The 12,653-nt window shown below is 42.3% G+C and overlaps 1 protein-coding gene across 1 annotated transcript in view; it reads right to left on the bottom strand.

Moving 5' to 3' along the window:
- Nucleotides 1-9,114, bottom strand: part of LOC145350995 (TNF receptor-associated factor 5-like) — a 54,700-nt gene extending 45,586 nt beyond the window's left edge. The window contains exon 1 of the mRNA XM_080200560.1: nt 8,980-9,114. The gene's annotated coding sequence lies outside the window, so the exon portion shown is untranslated. The remainder of the gene's footprint in view (nt 1-8,979) is intronic.
- Nucleotides 9,115-12,653: the final 3,539 nt, after the last annotated feature.

Consider the following 12,653-nt stretch of genomic DNA (forward strand, 5'->3'; position numbering starts at 1 on the left):
CACAAATGTCCTTGGAATTTTAAGCGTAAGTTGTGTCCATAACCATCACACTGAAACACTCCCTCCTCAAATGCTGCCAGACATGCTGAGATTTTCCAGTATTTTTCTGATTTTGTGACATTGAAACTAGAGTCTCAGATTTTCAATACCCAGTTTTTACCGGCATACAAGCAGTCAATTAAAGCCAACCAAAAAATAACACTAAGAATATGAAGTTGATCAACTGATCCTGCTCTACTGCAGATCGATCAGTTTAAAAAGTTGAAGAACCTCTCCTTCCCTAGCGATCTCACTCCTTTTTGTAATGATGGAGGCAGCCTTGGTGCAGTTACAAATCGATAATCATTGATTACATTGCATGAATGTGCTGATTAATGGACAATTTTACAGTCAAGCTTATGCTAATGAATGGAAACTCCAGTGTCTTCACGTTGGTGAAACTAGTGCAGTGACTGCTCATTCTGTGCATATTTTCCTAGTGGAAACATGAAGGAAAGACCCATTCAAATGCTCAAATCCCAGCGAAAAAAAAAATCAGTAATACTGATAACAGTAATACTGGAGTTTCGTTTAAGGCGTACAAGCCCAGTTCAAACAAGTTTTATTAGTTTCCCTTCCGGTCATACATACAGACATACATGGCATGCTAAGATATCAATATGTCAAAGGACTTTTGCTGCATCCTGCTATATCTCTAGAATTACTGTAGAAACATGTCAGTGATAGATTATCGGAACAAAACTGTAAACCAACAAGCAGTTTTCTCTAACATGTATCTTTTCCCCCAAGTTTAACTACTGTGTCAGCTGTGGCGCACTTGGTCATTCTGAATCAGTAGTAAGAAGTCTCACAACACCAGGTCAAAGTCTAGCAGGTTTATTTGGAATCATGAATCAGTAGGTCACGGGATCAAGTTCCACTCAAGATTTAAGCACAAAAATCAAGGCCATTTCTCCAGTACGTTACTGAGGGAAGGAGTGCTGTGTTCTCGGAAGTGACACATTTTGGATAAGCTGTTAAAGTAAGACCCCATCGCCCTTTCAGGTGGATGTAAAAGATTCCATGGTCTGCTTTGAAAAAGAGCAAGGAGTTCTCCCCAGCATCCTGGTCAATATTTATCCCTCAACCAACTTTACAAAAACAGATAATGTGCTCAGATTGCTATTTGTGGGAGTTTGCTGTGGGCAAATTGGTTAATTCGACAATGACCACACTTCAGAAAAAGATACTTGATTGACTGCAAAGCACGTTGGGACATCCTCTAAAAGGCACGATCTAAATCCAAGTTTATTTTAAAACATTTCCACTACACCTTTAAACAAATTTGCCCAACCATTTTACTGCAGCCCCTTTGTCCCACTTCCCAATAATCTTTGGTAAAACAGGGAAGAATATATGAAAGACCTGAATGTATCTTTTTTCCCCAGATTCAACTCAAAATGACTATTATTTTCAACAATTAGTCTGCTTCCTCCTCGCAATGGAAAAGGTGTTTATTTTGAACTCCGGAATGGAATGAAATTAGCGCAGATTCCCCCCAAGGTTAGAAAGTCGACTTTGCCTGCCGACTTGTTCACAGCAGCGGGGGACTGAGGCAGGCGCTAGCCGGCGGCAACTAATCGGAAATCCCCGCACTTTCCGTCTTGCTCCCCCAAGGCAGCAGCAGCAGCAGCCGCAGCTCCACCACATCCGCAGCTCTCCAGCATCGTCAGCAGCCGGGCTCCGCTCAAACAGCTCGGCTGCAGCTCCTGGGGCTGCCAACTAGACCCTGCAGAGTGCATGGAAGGTCACACTCACTGACCACATCTATCAACACTGGGTAAATTACACTGCCATTCAATCTAAACATCTGTATATCCCAGTAGGGTATATGAAAGTAGGATGTATGCACAAACATTTATTATTAATAAACACAGAGTGTGTGTCACTCCAAATTAATGATAGCCAGGTGCAGTCAAGACTTAAGAACCTAAGAAGCAGCAGCTGAGGTAGGTCTTTGAGCCTGCCTGGTTTATCTGGGCTCTACTTCCCTGCAGGGCGCCAATAGTCCTGGATTTCCTGAGATTCATGATGGAGTATTCACAGCTTTCTGGAAGAAGAATTCCAAAGATTCACAAACCTGGAGAGGAAATCTCATGATGTGGAGAAGCCAGCGTTGGACTGGGCAAGAAGTCTCACAACACCAAGTTAAAGACCAACAGGAAATCTCATCCCTACGTGGTTGCACCCTTATTGTGATCCCACATGCTAAACTCCCAAACCAGGAGACACCTCATCCAATAACTTCAATTCAGTGTACAGGAAATAGTTGATGCCAAAACACTGATTGTATTCAAGAGGCAGCTAGATATAGCACTTGAGGCAAATGGGATCAAAGGTTATGAGGGGAAAGCAGGATTAGGCTATTGAGTTGGACGCAGTAATCATAATGAATGGCGGAGCAGGCTCAAAGGGCCAAATGGCTTCCTCCTGCTCCTTTTGTGTTTCTATGTATGTTTAAGTTGCTATGGTGCCCAAATTCTCTTTGAGAATAGTAGACGATACTCCAGAGGATTTTGTTCAGCAGAAGTTTTGTTAGGATAAACTGTCGCTATTAGATTAAGCAAAACGGTGACACAGTGGTTAGCACTGCTGCCTCACAGCACCAGGGTCCCAGGTTCGATTCCTGGCTTGGGTCACTGTGTGGAGTCTGCACATTCTCCCCATGTCTGCGTGGGTTTCCTCCGGGTGCTCCAGTTTCCTCCCACAGTCTGAAAGACGTGCTGGCTAGGTGCATCGGCCATACTAAATTTTTCCTTAGTGTACCCTAACTGGTGCCGGAGTGTGGCAACTAGGGGAATTTCACAGTAACTTCATTGCAGTGTTAATGTAAAACTACTTGTGACACTAAAAAAAACACAAATCTCTCAATGTTCTAATACCTATGGTTTTGATCTTTGTGTGTTTCAAATATAGGTAATTTGAATTCAGCACAGTTGCCATACTGTGTTCGAGAGTGTTGGTACAGAATAAAGTTTAGTAAGGCAGCAGAGTAGTTAAAAATAGGTTGTATTCCAGAAGGATAAGATCAAATGGCTGGAAAAAGCCTTCTTGCATAGAGCCAATTTTGTAGAATAATATTGGTTCTGACCTTGCTGTTTGATCATTAAACAGGACATTATGGTCAGGAGGGGAATACAAATGTGGAGGATGGGCTCCTGGAGTGGTATGGTGACTCAACTATTTTTCTGGCCACCAGGAAAGTACTCTTGCTTATCTGCAAACCACAAAATAAGTCAACATACATCTTTGGTGGGTCTATTCTGTAATATCAAAATGATCAAATCATGCACGGTGCAAATTCCAACTAGTTCCAACAAAGATAACAATTGCCTATTTATATCATAGGACAACCAATTTCCACATTAAAGGGGGCATAGCAACTTTCAAAATGGAGCCTAACTACATTGCCACTGTTGACGCGCAGTAAGGCTATCAACCTAATTTTGAGCTTGTTGCCATCCTGTTGATGTCTGCTGAAGGCCTAACAATCAACCCCATTAAATTCAAGGCAAGGGCTTTAGGAAAAGTTGGGGCTTTCAAGTATGCAACATCAAGAACTTGCATTTATATAGCATCTTTAATGTAATAAGTCCCAAGGCTCTTCACGCAAGCCTCATTAAAACAACATTTAACAGCAAAACACCCAAGGAGATGTTAGGACTGATGACCAAAAGCTTGGACGAGAGATTGATATTAAGTTGCATCTTTGAAGAGGAGAGGAAGAGGTGGAGAGGTTTAGGGAGAGAATTTCAGAGATTAGGCGGCTGAAGGCAGGGCCCCCAGTGATGAAGCCATTAAAATCAGGGTCGCTAAATTGAAAGAGCACAAAGAACTCTTTAGTGTGTAGGGTTGGAAGAGGTTACAGTAGTAGCGAGACCAGCGTGGGATTTGAAAACAAAAATGAAAATTTTAAAGTTAATTGCTGTTGAACTGGGAGCCAGCTTGGTCAATGACAACAGAGGTACCAGAAGAATGCAAAATACGTGGATAAGGATTTGATATCATATAAAAGTTTTAAACTTATAGATGGCTTGTAGATTTGTATTGCAGCTAGAAACAATGAAATGGTTCAAAGTTATTCATTTCCTGGATGCTTTTGGGTGTTGATTTGTCATGGTACAATTTTAGGTAAAAGTGCTTTATTTGCATGCTAAAACTATAGGACATATGATTCATGCATTTTCATAACCATGTTAGGAAACACTTAGCAAAGGCAGTTTTAAGATAAGGAGATGGAAGAATGAAGATTGGACAAGAAACAGGTTGGTATCTTCTGTTTGTGATGAATAAATTATTTTTTGGGAGGGTCTTGTTCACAGTAATACTTGTCATGTCACAATCAATCAGGAATTAACAGCTTTTCATGACAAGTGAACTGTAACGTCTCAAGCTTTCCTTTAAAAATTTGTACAGAAGATCAGGATTAGTGAGGAAAGGCAACAACACAACACCACTCTCGAAAGTGGCACCTCTGACATGCCTGCCTTTTTCTTTAACCAAAGATTCCCCCCTGTGATTGACAGGGCATTCAATTGGGTCTGACCCATTTTCTGCACCTCTGCTCTCCTCCCCCTCTCTACCAGAACCTTGACAGTGTCCCCTGGTTTACACATTTCACCTCACCAACCTCTGCATCAAAGGATTACCCTCTGCCAACTCCTGCATGATGTCACCACGAAGCGCACCTTCCCCTTGCCCACCCTGTCAGCATTCCACAGGGATCATTCCCTCTACTCCTTCATCAACCACAGCTCTTCATTTCTTTCTTAATGCACCTTCAAATTGCAGAAGGTACATCACCCACCCCTTTCATGTGAAGTAACATTCACTTGCATCTCCTTCAATTTGGTCTACTGTATCCACTGCTCCCAATGTAGTCTCCTCTACACTGGGGAAATTAGATGCAGACTGGGTGACCCCTTTGTGGAATACCTTTTTTTGGTCTGCAAACATGACCCCAAGCTTCCTGTTGCTTGCTATTTCTACTCAGGTCTTGCTCTTGTGTCCACATGTCCATCTTTGGTCTGCTACAATGTTCCACCAAAACCCAATGCAAATTGCAGGAGCTGCATCTCATATTCTAATTAGGCAAATTACAGCTCTTGGGACTCAACACTGAGTTCAACAACTTTAGACTGTGACCTTTTTTCCTCTATCTTGAGCCCTTTATATATCTAAAATGTTTTTTTTGTCCAAAACAAATCCTCTCCACTCCCCACTTGGCCACCTGTAGTTTGTTCTTAAGCTTTGCTTTCAGTGAGCACTGATCTTTGTTCTTCTTTTAACATATTCTGCTATCTTACCTTTATGTCACTATGAGCACCTCCATAGTTCTTCACACTGTCATTAACACTTACTCTGTCTTGTGCTCCACACATCTTTGTTACAATCTCTCCTAACTCCCACCTATCACCAACCTTCTACTTTGCTCTATCCCCTCTTATACAGTTTGCAAGCCATCAACTTTTCCCTCTTTTTTAACTCTGAAGAAATATCATAAGGATTCAATCTTTAACCATGTTTCCCTCTGCACAGATACTGCTGGACCTGCTGACATTTTCTAGCATTTTCTATTTTTATTTAAGACGATGACAGGGTTATGTCTCTAACTGAGAAAAGAAAATACAGTTGTATTGTCATATTTTTCTGCATGCCCACTGATTAAAGATATTGGATGGAATTTTACCGGCATGTCTGCCCAAGGTTCATACGATCATTAAATACGGAGAATGCTGTTCTCCGAACCTTGCCTGTCCCCGGAACCGGGGCAGACATGCCGGTAAAATTCTGGCCATGGTATGTACTTCATCTAGATTGCATCCGATCCAGATTGCGTTGGAGTTTAGAAGGATGAGGGGGATCTTATAGAGACGTATAAGATAATGAAAGGGATGGATAGGGTAGAGGTAGAGAGATTCTTTCCACTTAGAAAGGATAGCAGGACTAGAGGGCACAGCCTCAAGTTAAGGGGGGGGCAGTTTAGATCGGAGTTGAGGAGGAACTTCTTCACTCAAAGGGTGGTGAATCTCTGGAATTCTCTGCCCGTTGAAGTGGTGGAGGCTACCTCACTAAATATATTTAAGTCACGGGTAGATAGGTTTTTGACAGACAAGGGAATTAAGGGTTATGGGGAGAAAGCAGGAAAGTGAAACTGATCCACTTCAGATCAGCCATGATCATATTGAATGGCGGAGCAGGCTCGAAGGGCCTACTCCTAGATGACCTACTCCTGCTCCTATTTCTTATGTTCTTCTGTCCAATAATGGAGAATGTTGCAAACCATAATCTAATGTCAGGAATCAAACTTGTTCTACAAAGCCATTAAAAGACAAAAAAAGCTAAGTTATTAGACAAATGTAGTAATGTAATTGTGAAATGTAAGCTTTTGGCTTTCTATTTTGCTTAAAAACTTAATTTGGACATTATGAATTTCAGTTGCAATTCTAATACACTTGATTGATTCATTAACAAATGTGGTGGTAAAAGATTTTACACTTGATATCCTAGTACACTCTTGACATGTGGGTCCAGAAATTGAATCACAAAACCAGGTGGATGTCCTGGAAGACTCTGGCACCCTAACTAATTTAACATGCACGTTCACCAAGCACAGGTCAACAACATGTACTGCACAATCAAGACTATATGAAAGGGGGCCTACTGCCTGACCATCATCACCTAAGTAAATTGAGTACCTAATGGCTATTGCAAGTCCCTTTGCAAAACTAGGTTGTGACTGACTGCAGTATGTGGCCATCACACTACTGTCAGTTAACTCGTGCCAAATCAGTAGTACTTTAAAGGAACTGGTAGCAACTTGCTTAGTTGAATGTGGAACCAGGAGGAGCTGACACAGTGGGTCCTGCTGGCAACTACTTAACCTCCCATTGGTTACCTTTCCAGACTTATTTGACCTCCCTCCTCTTCCTAACCAAAACATTTAACTGCTGGGATGCGACTCACCTTCCATCCCCCCACCCCTATCCTCCAGCAGGCTGGGCACAACATGATGATGCAAGGTGATCAAGTTTATGCAATAGTTTTGCTGTGGTTGTTGTTGCCAACATTAAATTCACGCCTGACTGCAGGTGCTAAATCAATTTCTTGGCTGATGTTACCATTATGAACATTGAAATGTTGAGATTGGGTTTTGCCACGAAATACTGTTTCAGATTGTTTTTTCAATTATAAATGGTACGATTTTATAATGCTACTGCGAGTAATGTTTGTGGACAGGAAGGACATCTATACATTAAGCAATTGAAAAATATTTGATTCATGGTGAAACAAGTTTTTTAAAGTACATTTTCTTATTCTGCATTATAACTTTTCTTGCCATTGAAGAAGTATAATGGAAACTTAAAAAAAATTATCACGACTTAATAATTTCAGATCTTACCAGCTCTTCACAATCACGGGACACAAAAATTCCTGGTCAACTGAGAATTGATTTTAAATTCTGTGGTGGTAATGATGTCTTAATAACCTCACAATTGTTAATGTTTCACATATCACTGTTATGAGGCACTGTACAGAGTTGACACCTGATTAAAGCCTTCAACTACAAGCTTTATTACAGCACTAAATGATTAGATAGATAAGTTATAAATCACACGTTTTGTTTGTGTAGTTCAACCTCAGACCCCCAAATTATTCTCAGGAGCTCAATTCTACATTCTTCCAAATTAATTAAATCTGGGGAAGCTGGGGTTGAGGGCAGACACCAAAGTTATATCAGTTCCTCACTGGTTTAATATACTGTCTTGCTGTTTATTCACCAAAGATCACTGTAGTTATTTTTACTAATGCTCAGGCACATTTCTCTGTTCACCATTTTACTCCAGGTGATTCATAGTCTGTGTTAAAACAGGAATGAAAGGAATGGCCCACAAATGTAGTTCACTTTTATCCACTGACATTACCACCGCAGTTTCTAGATTTACATCTCAGCAATATTCATAGGATCCCTACAGCGCAGAGCGAGGCCATTTGACCCATCAAGTCTGCATCAACCACAATCCCACCCAGGCCCTATTCCCATAACGCCACATATTTATCCTGTTAATCCCCCTGACACTAGGGGCCATTTAGCCTGGGCAAGCAACCTAACCCGCACATCTTTGGACTGTGGGTGGAAACCAGAGCACCCAAAGAAAACCCGAGCAGACACCGGGAGAACATGCAAACTCCACACAGACAGTGACCCAAGGCTGGAATTGAACCCGAATCCTTGGCGCTGTGAGGCAGCAGTGCTAACCACTGTGCTGCCCACAAAATTAAAATTAACATTTTCCCTGCTTGATGCCTTTTTAGGGATACTTGCGCAATATAATTGAGTTAAAGTAGCGGGGGAAATGGGGGAAAAAAGCAGGAAAGATAATAATTTACAAGAAATTCACTGGAGCAGGGATTTTCGAAACTAACTTGCTGCCACAGTTCCTCTTCTCACTGTTTATAATCTGTGGCTCTGTCTGGTCAGTGACAGGGGCCGTGACCCGGACAGAGTGAAGGAGCACCTCCAAACTAGCAGCGATGGAATCAGCTGATCGTTTGGCCGGACTTCAAGAATTGCAGAAGCAGAGCTAATAATAATCCAATTTGCACAGAACATTTCCACTGGGAGAAAGAGCATTAAAAAAAAACAAGCACTGTTTGGTTTGCACTCAGCAACGCCATTTTAATAGAGAAAGGTGGTGGGGAGACCTATCAACAACACTTACACACACTCGCAAGTAGAAAAAAACGACTGATTTCGCACTTTAACAGGTTACCTTTTTACCAATCGATAGGAATTTCCAAACAACAAATAAATCCAAGATCCAAGAGGTTTAAAAAGCACTCCTGAATTCAGTCAAGTGAATTTGAGTACACAGACATTTCTGAAGGTTGCTTGCTACTCTCAGTAGTAACCCCTACCCACTCCAAAGCCTGTCTTACCTCCCCGATCTGATGGAGCTGGGCTGGGGGAAATCTTCACATTACAGTCGGTGCACTGCCCTACGAGCCGAGCGCACTTTCACACACACACGGCGGTGCTGCTGACACATTGTGCAGCACCTTCAGGAAGTAGCACATCCCCCTGCAACATATAAAATCGAAACTGAGTGAACAAGGAAACAGTCGCCCACAGGCAGTCTCTGGATTTCCAATTGGCCCTTTCCACTCTGCTAGTGGAGTTTTAACCACGCACAGCTAAACCCAACCACCCGTCAGAGATCCTCTACGTGATTTGTCAGCTTTTTGCCATGATGAATTCACCTCATTCATAATGGGTGGATGTAAACTTCAATATTCCCCTGTCGGAAGTACTGGAGTTGATAAGAGACCACACACACACGCTGATTTAGGTGGTTTCCACTGAGTTTGGACATGGGATTTAGTAACTGGAATTGTAAGCCCCTGGCAATTATCCAACGATTTCGACCTGTTTGTAGCCTCTGTGGATGAAAGAACACTTGGCGAACACTTCAGTGGTCACGGGCATTCAGCCTCTGACCTTCGGGTAAGCATTCTCCAAGGCGGCCTTCATGACACACGACAGCGCAGAGTCGCTGAACAGAGACTGATAGCCAAGTTCCGCACACATGAGGACGGTCTCAACAGGGATCTTGGGTTCATGTCGCACTATCTGTAACCCCCGTGACTTGCCTGGGTTTGCAAAACCTCACTTACTGTACTGTCTGGAGACAATACACATCTCTTTAAACTGTGATCAGTGCTCCTTCCACTCGCATTATCAGCCACTTCAGGTCTTGAACAGCAGGTTAGGTGTAAAGATTCGCATTCTAATCAGTAATCTCTAAACTGTCTGTGCTTTATATGCTCTGTCTGAGGCCAGAACTCTCCATTCACCTGACGAAGAGGGTGTCCCTCGAAAGCTTGTGAGTATATTATCAAATAAATAGGTTGGACTAAAACCTGGTGTTGTCAGACTTTTTACTGTGTTTACGCCAGTCCAACGCCGGCATACCCACATGATGAAAGAGACCTCCAGGGTAGTTGAGCAAACTGACCATGTTACAGGAAGGCACTCAAGCGGGTTGGGGCTGGGGTGCAGTTCATAAGAATGTAGTGGTGATAGGGGACAGTGTAGTCGGGGAATAGGCATTGTTCTAGACTCTAGACATGCTATTCCCAGTTGGGTGCCATGGTTCAGGAAATTGCTCTAGGTTGGAGAAGAATTTGCGGGGGTGGGGGTGGGGGGGGGCGGAGGCGGTGGAGGTGGTGGTGGCGGAAACAATCCCTCATATATTGTGGTCCACCAAGGTACCAATGACATCGATAGAATTAGGAGAAACGATTTGCTGAGGTAGTGTGAGCAACTAAATTAAAAAAGTAGAACTTCAAAGGTAACAACCTCTGGATTATTAGCTGAACCACAAATTGGAGTAGGATAAATAAGAGGAGCAGGCCATGGAGATAAATGACACAATTACATTTCTCCCAAAAATGGAGAGACAGGTACTCGCAATAGCTGGTGCTTGCATTACAAATATCCTTCACACACACACAGACTTTTTTTAATCAATGACTGAACTATGAATATGGTGATTGTGGCTGTGCCATGACTAAATCATATCCCTTTACCTTTGCCTTCCAGGGCCTTCACATGCATAGCAAACATAGCAGGACATAGATAAGGATAATTCCTCAGAGGACCACATTCATTCCAAGGGTGCATGTCACACAATGTACAGACAATGTACATGTACAGATAGTTAGCAGGGTTTTCCCATGGTGATTTACTGCTCACAAGGCAGCACAAGATACTAGTGACAGCAACAGCTGTGGAGAGTTTACAATGTGGCTGCAATCCACTGCAAGCGCTGCTCAGCTGGACACAGATGACAATCCCTGGAAGCTCCCATTGAATAGAAGAATGCATTAATAATTCAGCTAAATATTGGTAAGTATGTCATGTACCCTCTTCACATTGGCAGAAAGGATCTAAGAGTCCAACTTGATTGCTAGTGGATTAATGGAGCAGGGAACTGTCTGCCAAGGAGAGAATGGATCTCACAAAGAAGCTCCAAGTATGGCTGTCAAATGACTCCATGCAAGCCATGACCATGGGCACAGAGAACACCTCTACCATTGGATTATAGATACTCTTTCCATGGTGTTACATTTCATCACTTAACTGTACCAATCTCCTCTCTGATAAGTTTTATGAGTGATGTGGTGCTAGTCTGGAATAGAGATGATGGCAAATGGGAACACGTAAGTGGAAACTTCAAACTGGGCCCATTTCTCATTCATTGCCCCTCACCCCCTCCTCAGCCAACACCTCAGGCTGCTGTCTCTTCCAATGACTGACTTTGCATGGATGCAATTGGAAAAATCTTAGGTGGAACTTTCAGGGATTCAAAACAGAGGTCATTGGTCAAAAGCATCTTGGCAATTAGGACAAGAATCTGAGTAGCCAGGCTTTATGTCTGAACCACACAGGATGCACAATATTGAAGCAATAAAAAGTGTAAGTTCAAGAAATTGCAAGTCACCAATGGTATGCCCATGGGTGTTTAAAAAAAACTTATTAAGTTTATTTTCTCTATAATGCCACATAAAATTTATTAACTAGCACCAGTTTCACATTTGCCTATTATGTCATAAGTGTTGTTATTTCTTTAGCTTTTATTACGATGAATGTCAAAACATAACCAGACCCACTTGTTGGATGTGCAATGGGTGGACAGTTGAAAGACTGCTTAATGTAAAAGGGAGTGGGTGCAAACTACAGGATTTAATTTCTTATGTTTCAATGTGTGGGTCAAGACAAAATGACTTTCACGATGTTAAGGCATTCCTGGGCACAATGTAGAACGCAAGCCTAACAACGTCCCACCTTCATTCTCCTCTTTATGTTCTCATCTGAAAGCGATTGAATCCTTTATACCTCTTCCATCTGCAATTCTCTGTGCTGTGCAGGACACAACATACCACCATTATTCTGGATACCCATTGGATGACATGGTGGCACAGCTGTCAGTACTGCTGCCTCAGAGCTGGATTTGATTCCCAGCTTGGGTTACTGAGTTTGCATGTTCTGCCTGTGTCTGCATGAGTTTCCTCTGGGTACTGCAGTTTCCCCCCATGTGCTGGTTGGATGCATTGGCAATGCTAAATTCTCCCACAGAATACCTGAACAGGCACAGAAACGTGGTAATTAGGGGATTTTCACAGTAACAATTGCAGTGTTATGTAAGCCTACTTGTGACACTAACTTTGATTCAGACCTTCCTGGGCACTTGAAACATATCTTAAATCTTCATGTAGTCTTTTAGTTGTATAACTTTCACTTTAGCTCTGCTGCATGTCATTTGTGAGATTCCTCTCATATATCATGATACAGGTTTAGAAGGGAGTCTTGCTTGTTTTCTAAGAGACAACCAGTAGGCACTTTTCCTAGATCTGGAATGTTCGATTGCAGCATGAACATATCATGACAACTGGCAGGGAATGTCATAGGCATACATGAACATTTTCTGGTGGCTGCAGATTGATGAATTAATATCCTTTGTATGGCGGTGTTTGGATGTGCAATGTGGATTTCCTAGATACAGAACCTGAGTGCAATTCATTCCAATGGCTTCACAGAATAACATTATGTA

The sequence above is a fragment of the Carcharhinus amblyrhynchos genome, chromosome 12, assembly GCF_965287045.1.
Source record: "Carcharhinus amblyrhynchos chromosome 12, sCarAmb.v2.hapA, whole genome shotgun sequence".
NCBI lineage: Eukaryota > Metazoa > Chordata > Chondrichthyes > Carcharhiniformes > Carcharhinidae > Carcharhinus > Carcharhinus amblyrhynchos.